We start from the raw sequence: 24,301 nt of genomic DNA, 5'->3' as shown, positions 1-24,301 counted from the left end.
TAGAGTGAAAGTAAACATCATTTTGGGCTAAGGAAGCCCAGTCAGTCAACAAAACTCTTTCCTGCCAGCTGGGAGGCCAAAAACTATTTGTGACATTTACAGCTCTCTTGCTACTGCATAGGAACAAAAAGTGGTTGAATCCCAAGCTCCTAGCCTTTATAGCTGCCTCCATCATTGTTAACTGTGATATATGATAGAGACTTAGGGTCCGTTTAGATAAAACTTATTTTGTAGATATTGAAAACTGAAAACTGAAAACACTGTAGTAAAATAATTTTTAAATATGTAAATAGTACCGTGGGGCTCATTTTTAATGAAAAAGTTGCTGAAAAATGAATTTTTTTTTTTTTGGTCCCATAAACCGTGCATGGATGCACTGTTCACAGGAGAATTGGTCAACAATTGCGGCTGAAACAAGAAAAAAAAAAAAAAAAAATGCCGTGCTAGGGCTAAAAATGTGGACATGGACGTGTATCCAAACGGATACTTAATCTAATCTCCAAAAGTCTTTGAAACTGACTGCGTGATTCCAGAAATCGTAAATGTCTTAAATCTTGATGCTTAATAAATGATTTCTGGTGTCCTTACAAAACAAAATAAATTAATAAATAAATAAAAATTATGTTTTAAGTGGTGTAGTGTGTACTGGTTGAGCATTCCACTCTAGTCATGCAGGGATACCTTAACAACCAATGTTTAGTTGTTTACTTTTCATTAGGACTTAGGACTTAGGCTATTATGCATTGACCACGCAATTGCATTAAAAAAAAAATGTAGAACTTTAAGAGAACGGGTAGGAACGTGTGTTTATTATAAACTAGTCGCTAACCCGTGCAATGCACGGTATAATTAGCAAAAGTTATATATGTTTACTTTTATTGGTACAATTAGTTATTCTTTTTTCTTTTTCTTTTAAAAAAATGGTACACTTAGTTATAAACATATTTTATTCAATAAAGGATAGTGATAAATTAAAAAGGCCGGTCATTTTTAACTTTCATCTCAAATGTAATTTAAGAATAAACCTTTTAATAAGATAAAACAAAAATATACATATCTTGAGAAAAAAACCATACTGTATTGTTTTTGTAAGCTAAACAAAAGCACACTAATTATGTTTCTACCATGCTATTCGTTTCCACGAACAATTGATAGATATAAGAGAAAATATGACAAACAGACTTAAGCCAGTTGAACATCAAATTTCAGAAGGAATCATACATGATCCACATCACACTAAATGCATTTCTCCACCAAGCTCAAGCCTAATTGGTATAGGTGTCTTGGAAGCATCTATCATGAGTTCAAAATAAGAAGCATGGATTTGGGGTTGTCCTCAGCACCATACATTTCCATCACGTATTTTTGTGTCAAGCACGCCAACACAGTGAAGAAACGGTTACCAATACATGCTCTCACTAATCATAGAAGTTGGAATGCGAAATTGTGACGATGCAGAAGATACCGTTGCCATAAAAAAGATTCTCTCTTTCGTCTTATTCAACTTCAATTCCATTACTCTCCCATTCAATCTCAGAAGCACTACCTAAACTACCATCCTCTTACTCAATTAAACTCTCCAAACTCTTAAAACTCCCTCTACGCTTCGTCTCATCAAATTTCAACAAAAACTCATCATTCCCAAGAACTTTCTTCTTCACTATAACACCAAAACAACCTTATAAATTTCCACAAAATTGAAAAAATGAAATGAAAATGCATGAAGTAAACTTTGACATCACAGCCACCAAGAATGTTGTCTTTGCTGAAAATTGAGGGATGAGGGTTCATACCCATCACAACTTGGCAACAAAATGCATTCCTCTGCTTCAAGTTCATAATTTCTGTAAAAAGCCATAAAATGTTAAATACTATCCCAAGTTTCAGTATTGCAACTGAAACCTTCATGACTGCTTGTTTTATATGCTTACAATTAATCATTAAATAGGAAGATAAATACTTGATAGATCTCATTTACCTACTTTGCCCAAGTGCTTCAACATCTTCCAAATAACCTTTTTTTTTTTAATTTTATATTATTATTATACAGTAACATCTTCTAAATTACCTATGACATGGGTGTGATGATATATATATATATATATATATATATATATATATATATAAACCAGAACTTGATATTTTTTTTCCTTGAGACTGATTACCTCAATCCTATCTATGTCTATAACTTGAGATTTTGGAAACCTGACTGAGCCAAGTCTTTTAGTAGCTCACAGCCCAATCCATTAGCCCCTACTACTAACACTTTTGCATATTTTGCAAGATCCTCACTCAAGTCTCAACTACCACCAATTAAAACAAAAACCTTAAAAGTTTTAACATATTTGAATAAGGATTAAACCCAAGAAGATTGAAGCTGAAAATTGATAAGAAAGAGCAGTAGCATGTGGGGGTACCTTGTTTGCTGATTAAGTCCATGAAATAAAAGAAAAAGAACTGAACCCATAAAAGTTGAACGAAAAAAAAAGACCCAAATATTATAAGCTAAAGAAAATAAAAATTACTTTAAGAAAGTGAGTGAATATGAAGGAAAATTTAAAAGAAACATTACCATCACATAACCAAGTATATGCTTTGAAGAGCATCACAAAAAATAAAAACCTATACCTTAAAGGCCAGAGACAACCTTCATGGCCTTCTACTTTGATCTATCATCATGTAATCTTAAAATTTACAGAGGCTATTTGAGACTTAAAGATTCCATTTGTGGCACTGTGAGATAATAGCCTACCCTAATAAATAAAAATAGAATTGGTAAAGCAAATAATACCTTCATAGATTTCATCCCATCCAATGTAGTAATGATGTCCATTTTTCTTTTCAAATCCAAGGTTTTTGTTCTCTAAAGATTTCATTGCATCTTCCATCTCTCCAACTTCTCTTTTATGGTTATTGTCTCTGCTACCTAATGAATTAAAAGAATAATCAAAATATTTAGTCAAAAACCATGTTATATGTACAAAAGATTGCAAGACTTTTATTTATATTTATTTTATTTTACCTCATACTCTTCACACAGGTTCAAAATTTTTAGTAGCACCAAACTCAACAATGTAGTTGAAATTTTGTGGGTCAGTCTTGATGGTAAGCTCAGCAAAGCATTTGTACATTTGAAGTTGAATTAGAACCGTCGAATACCTAAATAATTTTCACCAATAACATCTACTTATGGGGAGCATCATGTGTGCTTGACCCCTTAAAAGCCTCTAGGTTGAAGACAGGTCAGTAGTATTTGTTTAGCACCTTCCTCTCTCCCATCCTTCAACTATTAAAACCAAGAAAATTTTCAAAATCCAACACCTAATTGTAATGTATAAGACACAAATAAATACTAAATCATAAGAAACAATTTGTCAGCAGTCTCCATCATTTAATTAAACAAAACACATCCACTCAGCCTATTTTTACCAATCAGCATCTGATACCAAATACCCATTTTTTTTTTATAGAGAAAAGAGTTCAGTCAACATCCGATACCAAATACCCTTTTTTTTTACAAAGAAAAGAGTTCAATAGTGATACACATTGTGATTTCTTAGAATTAGCCAACAATTATGAACAATCACATGATAACAAAGCCAATGTTTGGTACATGTTTAGTCATATAATATAGAAACGAATAAAAGAATTGAAAGTCAAAGATTTCAAGTTTTTCATATCTCATCTTAGATTCATTATGACTGTTTTGGTTCTCATTAAAATTATAAAATATGCAGATTGAAGTGGCTTTTCATTCTTTTTCTTATAGTCATGCTCCAGTTCCTCCTAACACATTGACACCTAATAATTAAATAAAACATATAAAAAAAAATATGCCAAAGTTTCAAAGATTGGTCATTTAGTTGCATTCAGATAAAATAATAATAATAATAATGGAAAAGAGAAGAACAAACAATCTGTGCAAGAGTATAAAACTAAAAGAGAAGAAAAAGAATCTGTCCAATACCAGAACAATCTCATATACATAATATTCAACTCCATGCGTCATCTGGTTGTGTCAAATCAACAATTAATACAACAATCTCTTCATCAGTATTAGATGGCACTAGTCTGACAGTAGTGAAGGGCCTCCCGTAGATCTCTCTCTCTCTCTCTCTCTCTCTCTCTCTGCACAACACATATTCATTATGATAATTTTTAGACCCCTTAAAACCACAATCAGATTAACCTAGGTAATTAGCCAAATGATTACTTAGTCAAATTAACAAAACTAGGTTAACACAAATATATCATATCAATGTATAGCAGCGGAAAATAAAAAAACACAACGATATAATAACCTAGGAAAACCAAATTGGTAAAAAACCTGGGGAGGATTTAACCTAACTATCCTCAAGGTAAAAGACAAATCCACTAGAAAGAATCGAAGTTTACAATAGCGACTTAGACCACTAACATCCTATTGCTACCCACCAGTAGAAACTTACTGACATGACTACGTGCAAACTTTGAGACCACAGACTCCTTCTTTTTTTGGCCTTTGCAAAATACAAACACCCACGTTTGTGACTTTGAGATCCCACTCAAAGATTTAGGAACACAAACTCTCTTGTTTGTGACTCCAAGACCACTCTTGAAGGTTTAGATCATCAGCACATTTGATGACTAGAGAAGGCAGCAATTTCTACAATGCCGAATCTTGAGATTCTTCAAGTAATAACATCGGTAGAAGATATGAGAGAGCTTTTTAGGAACAAAACCATAAATACAAAAGAGGTACTCTCTTCTCTCTCTAAAAAGCCTTATAAAAACGTACTTAGGGTTTCCTTTATATATTGGGAGAAGTAGATTAGAAACCCTAATCCTTAATAGGCTTGAACTGCCATTTGGGCTTAATTAAAATTCTGTAGATATGACTTTCGATTGATCGAGCCTGTCTTTTGATCGATCAAACCAGACAGATTATGAAATTTTCTTCCTGCAGCTTGTTTGTTCTTGAATCTTGACTTGAATCACCTTAAGCATTGTCTAATAATACCTACAGACTCTAAGATCTATATCTAGACAAGTTTGTGTTCACGATTTGCCAATTGTTCTAAACTTTTAGAACCTAACAAACTCCCCCTTTGGCAATTCGTGACAAAACTTTCATTCAAAATGAAATGCTCAAATACAAGAACAACCCAATACAATAAAATGCCCAATTACATCACAAATCCCAATCTAAGACTTCCTAACCAAGAAGTTGCTAAAAAGAGGTAGAAGGTCTTGATCAGAATGTATCTATCTTTCCTAAAACACTCAACAAACACATCACCGCATTTGTGGAAAGAAAGACATATAAATAATATGAAACACAAATATAAAAACAAAAGTAAACTAACACTCCCCCTAAGTTAGATACATCAAAAAGTTTTTATATTCTCCCCTTTTCAAAAACAATTTCAACTCCCCCTAAACAAAACAAACAAGATTCCCACATATTCTCACATTAAAACAAAATCTCCCCCTTTTTGTCACGTATTGACAAAGATAACTCAATAAAGAGTAAACATACGCAATAAAAGATAAGAGAAAATACGCAATAAAGGATAAGAGAAAATAGAGAATCAAGGGAACACAAAACAATTCAACTCTATAGAAAATAGAGACAACTCCCCCTATGAAGAGCAACAAAGGGTAAAAACAAGCTTCTCCCCCTATAAAAATAGGAAAAAAACAAAACAAGTTTTGGGAAAAACAGTTTTGGGGAAGCTTTAGGAGGTGGGGAAAAATAAAAAACACACAAACCTAATTTTAAAAAAATTAAGTTGAGGATACACATGAAGAAAAATATTCCCTCTTTCAATAAATGCAAACTTGACACTATGTAACCCATAAACAGTTGCATGAGTAGAGAAAATATTTGCACATTGATTATCCATCATATCTCTTAAGAAAAATATTTTCTGCAGTTCACACATAGAAATAGCATATACTAAAAAGTACAAGGACTCAAAAATTAATCAATCAATTTTTAAATCAAGTTGAGTACCCAATTTAGCAAAGTGTATGCATGTTATGTCTGAAAACAATGAGAGATATGACTGCAAAACTGCAAGATGGATACAGAAAACAATGCAATGCATGTGAATCCTAAACATAAATGATGCATGAAAAAAAATTTGGTCAAATACTTAAAAACTTAAAATTTTTCAGTTTCGATCGATTGAGCATCCATCGAATGCCAATCGAGTCAGGCAGATTTAAACCAAAATTTTTAATCGCAACTTCGATCGATCGAGTAACAGGTTTGATCGATCGAAAATCTGGAAAAATCTGTTTTTTGAAAAACAATGCATTTTAATGCAGAAACTCCTCAAAGCACATTGTATTATGAATAAAATGCATGAGTATGAGATGAAAAGTTTTTCAAAAACACTTGAATTCAACCTAGATCTTCCAAAAACAAGTTTTTCAACCAATTTGTCTCCAAAACTCAAACATTAAAGGCATTTTGCATCAAAATCCAGGAATATGTAATCTTGGATAGCCATAACAAGATCACACACAATATAATGTACCAAGTTTAGTAAAGAGCAACTTGTGTAGTGTGTGCAACTAGCAAAAGCTTGAAAAACATGTGAGGTGATATGTAAATAGAAATCAATCACAATTTCTACAAAATTCATCACATTGGAATTTGAAAGAGACTATCACCTAAAGAGTTATATCATATAACTCCCACATCTCTTAGAAAACAAGCTTGCAATTATGTAAGTTTCTTGATTTGCCTCATATTGTACACACCAATTTTTATTTGATCAGAAACTTATTAAAAGAGCCCGGATAATGTACACACTAATTTTATTTGTTTGATTTTACATTAAGTCCAATAATATACACACTAATTTTAACATTTAAACCGAGGCTACACTTTATATTCTTTTTGTGCATATGCTACACTTTCTCGAGCACAAAATCTTACGATATGCACTAAGGTGTTCATGATTGGCTAGTAAACAGTGGTGAGATGGTTATTTATAGCTTTCTCAAAAGGTTCAAGTCTGACAGTCAAAGACATGTGACTTCAAGATCAAGACAAAGTGATCAAAAACTATAAACATCTCCCACACAACATGCACTACAAAGTTCAAGCTAGTAAAGTGTAATAAAATAAGCTCATCTAAACTAAACAATGTACATAAACTTGTTATGTAAAGATAAAATGGTCAATCCTTGATTATAAATCCAAGATGTGAAATACAAAACACAAAAATCTTTTTGGTTTTTAAAATGTTTATGACAAAAAACAAAAAGCACACATTATGATAAGTGAACAATGCAAATGCAATGCATGACAGTGCTTAACTGAGCTATAGAGGGTACACATATAAGAAATATCAATTTCTTAATTAACCCATGAGTACATGTACAAACTAGTACATACTCACACAAAATTAGAAATAGCTTAGCACTTATATAACACATACTATTCAAGTTTCTCTACAATGTCAAGCATGTTCTAAATCAAGAGAGAGATATTATAACTCATATAATCCTCAAAACAAATAAAACAAGACACAAAATAAAATATTTTTGTCTTTTTTAAATTTTTCAATGTTTTGGATTTCTTTTTTTAATAAAAAAACTTAAAAACAAAAACAAAACAAGTGCACAGACAATTGAAATAATTAAATCAGGGACAAGTCAGCAACACTCACCTTAGAGAATCTTTTCTCACCCATCTAGCACGAGTCTTTGGTTTTGTAGGTGAAAATCCATGTGAAGTAGAGTGTATTTGAGGGATTACACCAATCTTCTGAGAAAGACTGAAATCCTGCAAATTCCTTTCACAAGCCAACTAGCTTAAATTTTTCAAAATAATATGAAACAATTTATATGGACTTATGGCAGGAGAAATATCATCACAAATCTTAGATTGAAACACTGAATACTTAAATTTCAATTTATGACAATTAGGACGAATGTGACCGAAGACACCACAGAAGTGACAAACAGGAATAAATTTAGAAACATTAGTATTCCTAACAGCAAATCTAGTCTCAGATTTCGGTTTTTGCCTCAACAAAGAAAAATTTGGTCTAATGTGACCAACAACACCACAAAGGTGACAGGTAGGCACAAAAACATATTTATTATACTTTCTAACAGTAGGTTTAGACATAGATTTAGAAACATCAGCGTCTACATCAGAACTTTTACCTTTGTCTAACCTAACAAAATAAGCATTTTCTTTATTATTCCTCTTGAAAGGAGGGATATAAACTTTCTCAATTTTAGGCTTAAGAGAAACAGAAACACTACTGTTATCAACAGCAGGCTTAGTACTAGTCAAATTTTCAATTTTAGCTTTAGATTCAACTAACTCTTGTTCCAAGCTTTTCATCTTCTCATCTTGAGAGGAAATTTGATTTCTCAAAAATTCATTCTTTTTATTAGATTCATCAAATCTAACAACCAATTCCTCTTTTTCAAGATTAGCCAATTTTAACTCTTCCTTGAATTTCTTAGCAATTTTCATAGATTTCAATAATTCCTTATGAAGAGTTTCACAGGCATCAATAAAATCAACAGACGCATGAGTAGAAACATGATCAGAAAAACTTCAAATTATCCATGACAACAGGGGTCAAGGACCAGCTCTTAGATCAAAAGATCTAAAACAAAAGAGCTACCCGCTCTAATACCACTTGATAGTTTTTAGACCCCTTTAAACCACAATCAGATTAATCTAGGTAATTAGCCAAGTGATTACTTAGTCAAATTAACAAAACTAGGTTAACACAAATATATCATATCAATGTATAGCAGCGAAAAAAAAAAAAAAACACAACGATATGATAACCCAGGAAAACCAAACCGGTAAAAAACCTGGGGAGAATTTAACTTAGCTATCCTCAAGGTAAAAAACAAATCCACTAGAAAGAATCGAAGTTTTACAATAGCGACGTAGACCACTAACCCTATTGCTACCCACCAGTAGAAACTTACTGACACGACCACGTGCAAGCTCCGAGACCACGGACTCCTTCTTTTTTTGGCCTTTGCAAAACAGAAACACCCACGTTTGTGACTTTGAGATCCCACTCAAAGGTTTAGCAACACAAACTCTCTTGTTTGTGACTCCAAGACCACCCTTGAAGATTTAGATCATCAGCACCTTTGATGACTAGAGAAGGCAACAACTTCTACAATGCCGGATCTTGAGATTCTTTAAGTAATAACACCGGTAGAAGATATAAGAGAGTTTTTTAGGAACAAAACGATAAATACAAAAGAGGCACTCTCTTCTCTCTCTAAAAAGCTTTATAAAAACGTACTTAGAGTTTCCTTTATATACTGAGAGAAGTAGATTAAAAACCCTAATCCTTAATAGGCTTGAACTGCTGTTTGGGCTTAATTAAAATTTTTCAGATACGACTTTCGATCGATCGAGCCTGTCTTTCGATCAATCGAACTAGACAGATTATGAAATCTTCTTCCTACAGCTTGTATGTTCTTGAATCTTGACTTGAATCACCTTGAGCATTGTCTAATAATACCTATAGACTCTAAGATCTATATCTAGACAAGTTTGTGTTCACGATTTGCCAATTGTTCTAAACTTTTAGAACCTAACACATTACAAAAGAAAAGAAAAAAGAAAAAAAAAAAGAAATCAAAATTAAATTGCTGAAAACTATAACAGAACAAAAGGGCTTGAAACAAAATTGGAATAAAAAATCAATAATTCTGTTGAAATTGCAACTCCAAAAACATACTTTCATGAAGCTAAACTGCATAAAACACATGTAACTACCACTCTTAATATGGTTTATTATCAAAAATCCGACCAACTTAATACAACAACCAACATAATATAAAGCTTAAAAGCACTTGAAGATAGTATCTTTCCCACTAAAAAGAAGAAATATGATGCAAAATATTGGCATATATCCACCAATATTATCAATCAAATGAACCCAACAAAATCAGAAGCCCAATCAAATTCCCACAGTAGGCTTACCTTATAAGTTGACAAACACATCAAAGAAATACCTCTACTTACTGATTCTAACGCAAAGAACTTGAATAACAATTGAGAATCCAAAATAAGCAACTGGTTTTCACCTAAACTTCATTAAGAAGCACAAGGTAAGAAAAAAGAAAGAAACTTGGTGGAGTTGTAGAGAATTGAACTACAAAGAACCAAAGGTCAACATGAAACAAATATATGAGCCAAAGATGGTAAATTTGTTAAATGATTTAAAATGAGAAATTTAAAAAATAAAAGAAAAATGACCATTGGTACCCTGCCTAAAATAACCCTAATTAAAAAAAGCAAAGGCTTTACAAATCAATGTCAAGCATCTGTTCTTCCTAAATCAAAACCAATCAGACCACAATACCAAAACCTAAATCATATTTCCAAATTAAAAAAAAAAAAAAAAAAATCATTCCTCTGTTTGCATCATTCAGTAGGCTGCCTTTCCTCTGTTTGGTTTCAATTGAAAAACTTAAATTTGGAGAGAAGAGAAAGAGGAAAGCAAGCGTACCTAGGCTTTGGGTATGGAGTTTGATTTTCAATTGAAAATAATAACAGGTAGAGAATGAGTCGCATAATACAAAGAGGAAAACCAAAAGATGTAGTGGCGGTGATCCATGGTGGCGGCGGCAGCGGCAGTGGGAGACTCTGAATTTTGGGTTTTGATTTTGGGGGAAGGAAAGGGTGAGTTTTAAGTTTAGGGGATGGAGAAAAATCTAATTTCTCAGGAAACAAACAGAGATGGAAAGCGAGAGAGAGAAAGTGAGTTAGGGCAAGAAGGAAAGAACCTTTGCATGCGAATTCAAGAAGAGGCGACACATCAGCCTAAACCGAGTCGTCGCCGGAGGGAATGGCGGTGCATTCGGGTACGGAGACCTCCACCGCCGCATCATCTACCATTTTTTGCTGATTGATGCTTTTTAGGTTATTTTCAGTGTTTTAGATTCTCTCTCTCACTGTGTCTCTGAGTCTTTGCTTTGCTTTGGGATTGTGTTGGTCTACGCAAACACAAAGTGCCTTTGCTTAACGAAAAGAAGACCCAATTTTATAGTTTAAATTTATAACCTAAAATAAAAAGTAAATAATTTTAAAAAAAAATAGTGGTGATGTGGAAAATTGTGGGAGCTTTAGAGGGTTTGGTTTAAATATAACCTAAAATAAAAAGAAAAGAATTTTTTTTTTAAAAATAGTGGTGATGTGGAAAATTGTGGGAGCTTTAGAGGCTTCAGTTTTATCTATATATATATATATATATAAAACCTAAACTTTTGAGGCTCCTACATTTTTACACAACAACATTATTTAAAAATTATTTTAAAAAACAAAACTATGAAAAAAAAAAAAAAAACTAAAACCCTAAACATCGTAACTATTTCTCCCTAAAACAAACCCGATAAAATTTACTCTCTTCAACTTCTAAACAAAACCTGATACAAAAACCTATTTCTCAGTCTCTGTCTCTCCTTCAAATGCAAACACAAACTTAGCCCAAAAAACACTGCAAGACCCATACGCAGGAACCTAAAAATGAAAAACCTAGATGCAGAACTTTCTCTCTTCCCTTGCGACAGTAAACGAATTCAACTAAGCCACAAATGCTTCGCCTCACAACCAATCTAACATCAGACTGCTGGAACGGCTACAGGTAAAATCTTTTATATTAATTTTGGGTGTTTAATAGGATTTAGGTTCAGCTATTTTGTTTGGTTTTGATTTAAGAAATTGGTTCAGATTTTGTTTTGATTTAGAATTGGTTTTTATCAATACTCAAAACCCTAATATAGGTTCTCCCTCAATTTTGGTTCCTTTCAATATATCAAATTTTACTACAAGATTGAAATAGTAAAAAGGGAAGGGCAAGCTGCTTATGTGGCTTGGGGATATGGGTTTTGGCATCAGAATCAAGCCCACATTAAAGCATATTGAGGTTGAGTCTAAAAGCGTGACCTGCACATTAAGCAATCTAGGTTGGATTATAAACTATCATGGGGTGGGATTGTGGAAACATCTGTGCTAATCAGAAATTTCAACTTTTACTAAATGAAGCAGGCTTGATTTGATCACCGCAAGATAGAGAGGTTTTCATTGTCCAAATAAACCTCTCTATCTCTCTCTTCTTTTTTAAATAACTGTATTCCAAATGAACATAAAATTGTATCAGAAGTATTTAGGATAATCTGTTAGAAAACTTTCCATCTTTACTGAAAGTTATTTTGAATCTTAACTTTAATGTGAAGGGTTTCACTAAGTTTTTTTAGATAATCTTTCGCTTTGAGGAAAATTTTTCCTATTGCTAAGTGCTCTACTTATAATCCTTTTGGAGATTACTTTATGGGGATATTTAGATTTGCTTAGAAATTTTGATTCATGGGAACTGTTTTTGTTAAGGTGGTGCTGTCTTTGTTACAAAAAGAGGAAAGGAAGTTTAAAAGAGGCCTAAACCTAGAATAAAGAAAAGGGTATTTCTTTTCCCATTGTTAGGAAGTTTGAATATGCAAAATATTGATAACCTAAATTTTTGTTAGTGACATTGTCGCTTTTGTTGGTTTCATCAACCCAAAAGGTATAAGGTACAGTGATTGATAATCTAAAGTGCTTACATCCTAGAAATGCCATAATTTGAATTTTTTAAGAACTTTGCATGTCTGAAGCAATTTAGTAATTATTTTTATATATTTTTTTATCCTACTTAGTTTCTGAAGATATTTTTTTCATCTATTCTTTGCTTGCCAATATTTGTTTCTTTCTAATGGTCAAGGTTTCAGTAACTCTACTTCCTTGCACTATCAATGTTAAAAGTTGTTCTCTATATTCAGGTGTTGAAGATATTATTGTGGCTGCTGCTTCTAAAGATAGCATCCTAAGGCTGTGGAAGGTAAATGGAAGAAGCCAATATGTTGTAACTCAAATATACAAACATTCTCTATATTTGTTTTTGATGTTTATATGTTTTGTTGGCTTGGTGAGCGTAGGGGAAAGTTTCCAAATTCTTATTAAACTTGCAAGATTATGAATACCCATACACCATTTTGATATATAATTCTTTCTCTCTCTCTCTCTCTCTCTCTCTCCCAATTCATTTATGTCAATCTCCCAGATTATTTTTGTACAAGGTTAGTATTTTGTAGAAGCAACAAGTTGATTCATGTAAGTCAAATAATTTTAGTCATTGATTGCTATGTAAGTTTCGTAGTTTTGGGTTGCAGAATTCATAATTTTGAAAATTGAATACAATTGCAATTCACCCTATTTGTTTTGGTTATTTGTTGCATTATAAGAACATAATACGTTTGCTATGGTGATTTAAAAGCTTTCCCTTGCTTTGAAGAGGTGCCAAATCAAATAAATATAAGACATGTTGATGAGTAACAGTTGCACAATACCTCCCTTTATATCTTCCTAAAAAACGTTGTCCATTTGATTTACGCCATCCTGATTGCTATGTAAGTTTCATAGTTTTGGGTTGCAGAATTCGTAATTTTGAAAATTGAATACAATTGCAATTCACCCTATTTGTTTTGGTTGTTTATTGTGTTATAAGAACATAATACGTTCGCTATGGTGATTTAAAAGCTTTCCCTTGCTTTCAAGAGGTGCCAAATCAAATAGATATAAGACATGTTGATGAGTAACAATTGCACAGTACCTCTCTTTATATCTTCCTAAGAAATGTTGTCCATTTGATTTACGCCATCTTTGTTTGTTTGTTTCTTTGCTTTGTTTTTCAAAGAGATTTTCTTCCCTTAGTAAAATTGGATTTTTTTTAAAGGTTTCTTTGTTGGGTACTGTTAGTGCTACTTTTGTTAGGTTTTTTCTTTTGTTTATCTTAATGATACAATTTTCTGTGGTTTTTGTTTCCCCATAAACCCGAGTGATTCTGTTTCAAAAAACCTGAAAGATTTGTTCAGTTTGTTTAAATTGTAAAATTTAACAGTACATTGTTCTTTGTACAAAGTTGATTGCTTTCTAGGTTTTGTGGATATTTTACTTATTCTTTGGAAGAGATTGATGGGCAGCAAAAGCTTATAAAAAGAGGGGTTCAAATTCACACACTAAAGCAGCTGCAATACCAGGTTATATGTCTTTAGTAAACTTTAATACTTGGCCTTATTATAATTTGATGGTGGGCATGGTATTTTGTTTTTATTTTAGTTGTGTTATATTGATCTTGGACTTTCAAGTGGGGGAGGAGATGGAGCTACTCAAGGGAATAGATAGCATCTTTCTCAAATTATAAAGGAATTTGTTTAAATTGTAAAATTTAACAGTACATTGTTCTTTGTACAAAGTTGATTGCTTTCTAGGTTTTGTGGATATTTTACTTATTCTTTGGGAGAGAATGATGGGTGGCAAAAGCTTATAAAAAGAGGGGTTCACAATTCACACACTAAAGAAGCTGCAATACCAGGTTATATGTCTTTAGTAAACTTTAATACTTGGCCTTATTATAATTTGATGGTGGGCATGGTATTTTGTTTTTATTTTAGTTGTGTTATATTGATCTTGGACTTTCAAGTGGGGAGGAGATGGAACTACTCAAGGGAATAGATAGCATCTTTCTCAAATTATAAAGGAATTTTTCCCACTTTATTGCTTCTTTTAGGTACTATTTATCTATTTCGTCATGTCATTAAACTCATTCCATGCCTTTTAGTTTTCATAATGAATAATATTATAAAGTATTTACTTGAACACCAAAAGAAAATTATAGTTGTATGGCTTATTGTAATTTTTTAAAGTATGTGATTGTAATTAACTTCTATGATAGGAGAGCTGCTTGATTAGCATACCTCGCAACTCTATGACATAATTTTGTTTTATGATGTGTAGAAACCTGCAAGTACCACAAATAGTACCAAACTCCTAACTAAAGGCTCACATTGCCATGACTTGCCAATAAACATATGAATAATATGTGTTTTGGAAAAATCTTGATGGAATTTTGGAGGGTTAAATTATGATGGAATATATTATGATGGAATACGGACTGTATGATTTATTATTTTTGTATGTAGTTTGAATAAGTTGTTAGAAAAACTAACAATATGTTTCTTAAGTGTATAATTTTTTTAGTTTTGTAAGTAAACCATTTTTAACATTTGGAAGAATGGTTAGTACTTAGTACCACCACTATCATACAAATCCTCTTTGATCCAACATTTTTTTCATTCTTCATGCTTATTTAAATTTTTTTTTGATAATTCAAGAAGGGGTCATTTGAACCTAACTAAATGTAGCTATAATGTTAAATAGATTTTGTAGATATATGTACTTTCCCATGCATTGCACGGGTTAGCGACTAGTATATATATGTAGATAAATATATAACTCAAATTTAGTGAAATATATATATATATATATATGTGTGTATATATATATATATATATATATATATGCAATATATTAAATTAAATAATAGAATATATAAAATTTCTTATATATATCGAAGCGTTTGGTGGAGAAAATTATATAATAACATGCATATGGAACATTCTAATTTACAAACGGATTCATTAGCCGGTTGAGGACCTAAACTAATCCAACGCATTCCCATCAAATGAAGAGATCTAATTAAGAGGGGGATATAATTATAATGTGTGGGTGTAGATATCGTATTTTGTCCCCCTTCGATTTGCGTGCTAGACTTTGAAAATTCCAAAAATATTATCTTTTCTCCATGGAGCCATGGAAACATCTTGATTGACGTAATGCAACCCGTTCGAGTATTAGAGCACACGAAGGGCCTTTTTTGGTCAAACTGGTTGACCGAGAGTCAAACTTGGTCAAATTCCTCCGAAAATGACATTTTTCATGATTTTACAACAAACTCGAGCCACTTGGAGATTTTTGTTAACTTTGGCCAAGTTTGACTCGACGTTAACTCTCGGGGGCACCAGAAACCCTAATTTTGATCCAACTGTTAGAATGAGATGGAACTAGTGCCATTGTGAATATTATTAGATTCTCTTTCCAATGGCTATTCATGGGTCAAAATCAAAGTTAAAACGGATGAGATATCCAGATAATTGTGCAAAGTGCATCAGCATGCTTCTTGAGGCCATAACTTTTGATTCAACAATTGGATTTTCAATTTATTTAGTGTTCTAGAAACTAGACATCTAGATCTTTCCAGAGATATCAAGATCAACTCAATCCAAGTCCAGAAAGACCTTCAAATATGCGTCCAAAGCTGGACCAGAAAAAGCCGAAACTGCTGATGTCAACAACGGTGGCCGGCGCACATTGTATGGCTGTCGGAAGCTGAAGTGTTAGTTTTCAGCTATAAATGCTTCCAGGACCCTCATTTTGCCAAAAAAAAAAAGATTTTGGGCTGTTTTCTAGGCAGATTATCTCTCTCTTCTCTCTAATTTCTCTCCCAAACACATTCAAACACTTTTTATTCTCCTTTTTTCTCCACAATCACAAGGTAGTGATCTTGCACCCAATCTTCCTCTCCTTGGTTCCATACCTTGAATTTGAGGTTTAGGGGTGTGGATGTAACTTTTTAGCTACAATCCACACCCTCTTCTTTTTATAGCTTTTTCTTGTTTAATAATATGCTTTATTGCTTTTCCTAGCATGTTCTTGCTTCCTAGCATGTCTTTATGGTTTTTCTAGCATTTTTCTTTGCTTTTGCCATGATTTATCGCTTTGATGTTGTTGGCCTAGCCTTCTTGGGCTAGGATATATCTAAATTTAATATTTGCACTTAGATCTACATGCCTATGTGTTCTTTGCCATGTTTATGCTTAGATCTATGTCTCTTTGGGCCCCGTGTCATGCCTATGCTTAGATCCTCGTGTTTTTGTGCTTCATGCCATGTTTGTGTGCTTAGATCTATATGTTGGTTGCTATGCTATATGCTTCTGTAGCCCTTTTGTCCCTTGATATCTCTTTTTCTTGTGTTTTGACCCTTATTGGTGGGGTGTAGATTTAGATCCCATGGTCTTGGCCTACATCTACACACCTAGGCCTATATCAAAGGGTTTGGATCATTTCCCTATATGTCTATGTTTGTTTGCTTGCTTCTATGCTTTATGTCAATGTTTGCCTATCTAGATCTAGGCCTTGCCTTGCTTTGCACCCTCCGTGGGCTTGTGCTTGTCGGTCCTTGGGGCCACTTGCTTGTGTGGTCGCATCCATCCCTCCTAGGGCTTGTTTGGATGTAACCACTTGTGAGATACACCTCTGTGGTGTTGGTGTGCTTGATACACACCTTTCTCCATTCCGTGTGATGCTAATACGCTTGCCTTGTGCCACCCATTTGTCTTTCTTTGCTAGTATCTCTTTCAGCAACCTTTCGAGCCATTTCTTGGACCTCCCATTCTGGGATAAGCCCAATTCAGAGTACAAGTAAATTGGGAGTCTAGGCCCAAAAGCCCAAGGTTCTTGGGAATAGACCACCACAATTGGCACCGTTTGTGGGGAATCCTACTACACTAAGGGTCTAGAGGGGGTGACGGAGAATACTGGATGGTGAAGTGAAATATAAATGAAGGTTCGGTGGGATCTAGTCGAAACTGGTCCAGGGGCTCCTCTTAGGCTCTTAGGCTGGTGGAATAAGAGCGGACGAGAGAGCGCCGCGGCCATGATGGAAATGATACTCGAGATGACTCGCATGTAGCTTCACCCTAGGGAGAGAGGATGGTTTCATATGAAATAGAAGGTTCATATCATAGTGATCGAGACCGTGAATTGGAGAGTTTGCATAGGTAGGTTAAAGAGTTGGAGTTGAAGGCTCGACGAAGGCCCCAAGGGAGGACTCTTGAGAGATCGTCTCATGACCATGACTCGGTAAGTAGTCATATTAAGAGATCATCTTGTGAAAACCACCATCGGTGATCAAGGGAAAGGTCAAATGAGTCTAGAGACAGAGATTCGTTATCATCGAGAAGAGAAAGGGATGGGCACCGAAATGCTACCATGGATGCCATAAGCCAAGCGCTTAGTTCGATAGCCCAATCAAATTTTTTTGAGCAAATAGAGCGTACCGAGATGCCAAGACATTTCACCCGTTCACCGTTTAGTTGCTACATCGATAAGACGGACCCAATAGAGCATATAAGTCACTACACTTAACTTATGGCTCTCTTTTCTCGGAATGACGAAATTTTGTGCAAAGTGTTCGCTTCCAGGCTTGGACCCACAGGGATGAGATGGTTTAACGGCCTGAGGAAGGGCTCCATCCAAAACTTTGGGGAATTAATCCAGGCATTCAGGGCATGCTTTAGGATATGCAGCCAAGTTCCTTAGCCCATTAATGCTCTGTTGTCTATGAAGATGGGAATGGAGAGACTCTCTAATCTACACAAACTGGTATTGGGAGTTGTATAATGAAATTGGAGGAGGCAACGAGTAAGTGAATGCGAGCAACTTTGGACTGGGGCTCCCCTAGGAATCTGTGTTAAGAGACTCAACTATGAAGCCTTTCGAGAACATACACCAACAGATAAGGTGGATAGAGGAACATAAGAGGCTAGAAGACGACAAGTTACAGAGTAAAGGGAAGGCCCCAGTTGCATCTTAGTACCGAAGGGATCACCAAACTGGGGGCTTTCGACAAAGGCCTAGAAGAGATACAGGGGGGGGCAAAACCCCGCCAGTCGAATAGAATGGATGAATTTAGCATTTAAGGAGCTTGTACACAAGATCTTGGAGAAGATCAAGCATGAACCTTATTTCCGCTCTGTGTGTGTGTGTGTGAGAGTCCCTTTTTCTTATATTTATTTAGGAGTCGCCACCAACCATTAGTTTTGCATTAGGTGTGCTTGGTCAGCTATTTATCTAATTCATTTTAAGTTACCTAATTAACTTAACCAATTTTAAGGGTTTATTAATTAAGGTAAACTAGAAACCTCGAACCGAAGATCTTTGACTCGAAAGTTCGGTTACATGTGGGGAAGGTGTTAGGCACCCCACACCGCCTATCCAAAGAATAATACCCCATTTTAATTTATTTATAATGTTATCTTTTTAGTGAAAAAATAAGATACTTGGTATTTTGGTTTGAAAAAGTTTTGTACAAACAATAAATATATATACATGTGAGTATTTATTTACATATAATGTAGCATGTGAATATTTATACTTAACCTCACATCACTTAGTGATTAAGGGTAATTGAGTTTAACTTAAGGTCCTAAATTGAGTGGGACACCACAATATCGGCATGAAAATTTTGCTAAATCACCTACAGAAAAATAGAAAAATGAGAGTTTAAAATGAATGATTGTGTAGTAATCATAACAGTTCAGTTTAGATGGAGATGAATTCTAAATGTTGTTCTCCTCCTACTTTAGGTCTGTAAAAATTACAAAATCATAAATGTAATTCAAATCAAACATCAACTGATTTGATCTATCTATAATAAAATTAGAATGAAGTATTTATGTCTAGATTGTGCTACTTACATCTAGAATAGCATTAACATTGTTCATAGCATTTATTTATTTGTAGCACAGGCTCTTGGTTCATCATAGGAAATGTGGGCATGAAAGATATACATTACTTGCACAAATAGCAGAAAAAGAGAGAGTTTAAAATGAATGATTGTGTAGTAATCATATTTTTTCAGTTTAGATGGAGATGAATTCTTTTTCTTTTCTTTTCTTTTTTCTTTTTTTGAGACAATAACCTGATCCATATTATTAGCTTATTGCAGAAAAATCTTGAACAAAACAGTCATAAAGGTCAGGAGGAATAGACTCCATCCAAACCAAAATAGGGAAAGAATTTCTTGCTTTCTGGGTTAAGGCATGAGTTAGACTATTTCCTTGTTGAAGAGTATGAGAAAATGAAAAACTCTGTAAAGAGCTAGCACAAGACAAAGCGTCTTCAATAATATGATCAAAAGAAGAATGCAACAACTTTCTGTGGCAAAACACATTTATTGAGATGGCTGAATCACCTTCAAAAATTGACCCACAGAAGCCAACTTACTGAATGAATAGTATAGCTCTTCTAGCCGCCAAAGTCTCCAATAAAACAATTGACGATGGCATGGGGATCATTTCGGTCAAAGCCGCCATAATTTCCCCTTAAGAGTTTCGCACTACTACCCCGATACGTGCTTCCTTCGAACTTCCAAACACAGCCCCATCGAAGTTTGTTTTCAGTATCTCGGGTCAGGTTGCTTCCATCTTGGTCTAGTGACCTGGACAGGTTTAGGAGATACTTTTTGTGCTTGCTGAAATTTAGCGAGCAACTTCCCAGCAAACTCAAACAGAAGATCCAGTGGAACCACATGTTCACACATTCTTGATTTATTTCTTCTATTCCAAATCAACCAACAAATCATAGCAAACAAACCAAGGTTTCGGTGTCTAACCTGGACAACATCTACCAACTCCACAAACGAAGTAACTGACTACCCAAAATTATGCAGGTCGTGAAACTCATATAGCCCAACTTGCGTCACAAGTCCACAACATGTGCAGAATTGTTTCAGATTCCTTCATGCGGAGGTAACAAGTAGAGTCTGGAACAATTTTTTTCTTGAATAAATTGTACATGGTAGGAAAGGAATCCGTGTAAGCTCTCCACAATAGCAGTTTCACCATATTAGGTACCTTGAGTGTGAATTCTGATAGCAAACGCGGCTGGCGTTTGCATTTTTTTCTAGGTCTCATGCACTATTCATGGGACCCGCAAGTTTTTTAATAAAGCAAATGTAATTTTAAAACTGGGTCTTATGAGCACTATTTATAGTCTAAAAATTATTTTGTTACAGTATTTTCAATAATATGTTTTCAGTTTTCAGTAATAAACGGTATCTAAACATACCCTGAGTTTCCACATTTTTTACCAGAAAATTTTTGGGGATCCTATGCTTAAACCATGTCTAATAATGGTGTATACTCGGTCAAGAGAGTCTTGACCAAGTATGCACCATCATTAGACATGGGCCATAAAAACAAACCATCTTGTGGAGAGCTCTGTAAAGGAATAGCTTTAATTTTTTGTGCCTCAACTACACAGAATAAGCTATCAATTAAATCATCATTCCATAGACCAAAATTCCCATCAATTAAAGATGAAACAATAGTGTCTTCACCAAGAAAAGAACTGGGGGAAGTCACTCTACTGCATCCATCACCTAGAAGCCAATTATCCCAATAAATCTAAGTAGTCCTACCATCACTAATCGTCCATTTTGCTTCACTTGCAATAATCTTCCTAGCCTTCAAAATGCTCTTCCAGGCTAAAGAGCCCAATAGAGACTTAGCTTCAAAGATAGAACAAGTTGTATCTTGAATCAGACGCCACACCTATTTGGAAAGCATGGCCTAATTTAATTTTTCTAAGTCTTGAAAACCCACTTCACCTTCCCCTTTGGATTTACACTGTTAGGACATATGTTTTTCACTTATTAGGAACATATGTCACTATTTTATGTAATTGACTAATCCTTTAACAAAACGCACTTTACTTGTATTTTGGTAGATCTAGGATGTGTTTAATACTTCAAGAAACCTTGTTTCAAGATCAAGTGTTAAAACCATGTAAGTCTGTCCAAGATTCAAGTCTAAAAAGTATCTATCATTAAAGCTTGACAACTAGCTTGATAGCTAGCCATCTATCGAGCTTGAAGAGCTATTCCAGCCCCATGGCTCGACAGCAGCTCGACAGATAGGGTATCTATCGAGGTTTAAGAAAAACAGTTTTTCAATTCTGTTTTGACTCTAATCCGTGATTATGTGTTTGAGCTTTCTTTTCTTACAACCCTAGACATATAAAATGATTATTTTAAGGGCCGTCAAAGGTGGAACAAGTTGCACAAGTGTTGAGCAAAGTTTGTTCAAGCAAATTGTGACTGGAGACAGAATTTGCCCTAGTTCATCGTTCTTGTGTAGAAGTTGCTGTGTTTATGACCGTAGGGTTTTATGACCAAGCATCTTCTTGATCTTCATCGTTTGGATGAACTGAAGAACTTTGCAGCCAACAACCTTTTCTAGTTGGTGATTGAAGTCGCGTACTGGGATCTGCGCAGTTGGTTAGTCACGTACTGGGAGTCGTGCATTACAAGGAGAGATTTTTACTACAAAACAAGTCTAATTGGGTATTGGAGTAAGGGTTCAACTGTAGGTTGGTATAAGGACTGAGATTCCTTTACTTGTAACCGCTTGTTTTGATAATTGTGGATTCTCGAGAATGGTGACCTTAAAATCACCCGGTGGGGTTTTTGCCATGTAAGTTTTCTCCATTCGTAAACAAATCACCATATCAATTTAATTTTTGCTGCACTTAGTTTAATTGGTGATTTGTTTGTATTACCACGCGTTTGCATGTTAATTTAATTAATTAATAAACTTGGCTAATTAATCAATTAATTCATCATAAGGGGTCAATTCGTTTTTGGTCTATCAAGTGGTATCAGAGCAGACACACTCTGATTAGGGTTAATCTTTACTGTGTTAATCCATTGACCCCTATTTGTCATGGATAGAAGACAGTCATTAATTGTACCTCTTTTATTTAATGGCACTAACTATGCATACTGGAAAGTACGCATGAGAGCTTTCTTGCAGTTTTTAGATGAGAAAGTGTGGCAAACTGTTGAGATAGGCTGGACCAAGCCGAAGGAAGCGCCGGCCGATTGGGTTGATGCTAAGATTAAGGCAGCAAATTTCAATAGCAGGACATTGAATGTTTTATTCAATGCGGTCACTAATGAGGAGTTCAAGAAGATACCTTCTACTGAAATTGCTAAGGAGGCATGGACCATTTTCCAGACAACCCATGAGGGAACCAAGGCTATCAAAGATTCAAAACTTCAGAGGCTCACTACAAACTTTGAAGAAATCAAGATGGAGAAGGATAAGTCATTCGATGAGTTCTATGCCAAGCTTAGGGACATAGTGAACTCAACGTTCAATCTTAGGAAAACCATTTCTGAACCCAAGATTGTGAGAAAGGTACTCAAATCTCTACCCGAGAGATTCCATGCCAAGATTATGGCAATCGAGGAATCAAAGGATATTGACAAGATCCCTTTGACAGAGCTGGTTGATAATCTGCAGACCTATGAGCTAAGGTTAACGAGGATTGGTAAGTCAGGTAAGAGCAAGAGCATGACTTTGAAGGCTAAGAGCAGTGACACGGATGAGTCATCAGACGATGAAGATTCTAAGATGAAGTCCTACGTCACCAGGCAATTCAAGAAATTCATGAAGAATGCCAATAGGAAGGGCTTCGACAAGGATCGTAGGCAATCCAGTTCTTCTCAGTTCAAAAGTCAAGATAAAGGGAAGAAGGATGCTAGGGATGGCGTTCAGCACACTGTTCCCTTAGGACCGAAGTGTCAAGGCTTTGGACATATGAAACAGGAATGTCTTACATATCTGAAGAGCATTGGGAAGAGTAAGGCACTTGCTGCTACTTTGAGCGACATTGAGCCTGAGGATGATTCCGACAGTGAGGATGGCGAAATCCTGAATGCCTTCACTGCCATTGTCAATGTTGAAGATGTGGATGAAGAAGAGGATTTGGTGGAGTCCAAGTTTGAGAAGATGGATGAACAAGGTGACATCCACACAGCCTATGCAAAGTTATACAAGATCTCAAAGAAGAATGAGAAGCTGTATAAGTTGGCCTCCATGAAGCTTAGTGATGTGGAGCTTGAGCGAGAAGAGCTTTCTACAAAGTTTGATGAAACCAATCAGACTATTGGAGCACTGACATTTGGGAATAATTTCTTGGATGAGAAGACCAAGAAGCTTGAAGTGGAGTAGTTCCAAGTCAAAGCCCAATTGGAGAGGACTTCAAGTGCAAAGCTTGACGAGATGCTTAGTTTTTAGAAATTTACTTCTGATCGAACCGGTTTAGGGTATGATTTCTCTTCTCTTAGTATTGCTTCTACTAGTACTACTATTTTTGTTCCTTCTACTAATAATGTTGAAATTCATAATAATGTTGTTAAAAATGAATTAGCTAGTGAGAACTTAGACAAGGGTAAATCTATCTTAGGAGCACCTCTTAGGCAAGATAAGAAAGAAGCTAAAAACCCTAGGGCTAAGAAGGCTAACTCTTAAAAGCCTAAACAGAAGAAGCAGCATCTCTGTCATCATTGTGGAGTTGCCCATCATACTCGACCAAATTGCTATAAGTGGTTAGCCACTTAACAGAGCAACGGCATGATAGCATCTGGAAGCCAGAATCTATTTCAATCCTCTCTTGCTCCCCATGGAGATCTTCTCAAAACCCTCATGTTTCTTTCGAACTTAAACGGTTTCAATTCTTCCCCCTCACCGCCGGTTCAAAGGTTTAATCAAATGAAAGGTTCTTCCAAGTTATGGAAGGAAAAGAGCTCCAAGT

Source organism: Quercus robur, chromosome 1 (genome assembly GCF_932294415.1).
Source record: "Quercus robur chromosome 1, dhQueRobu3.1, whole genome shotgun sequence".
Classification (NCBI taxonomy): domain Eukaryota; kingdom Viridiplantae; phylum Streptophyta; class Magnoliopsida; order Fagales; family Fagaceae; genus Quercus; species Quercus robur.
This window is presented reverse-complemented; position numbering follows the sequence as displayed.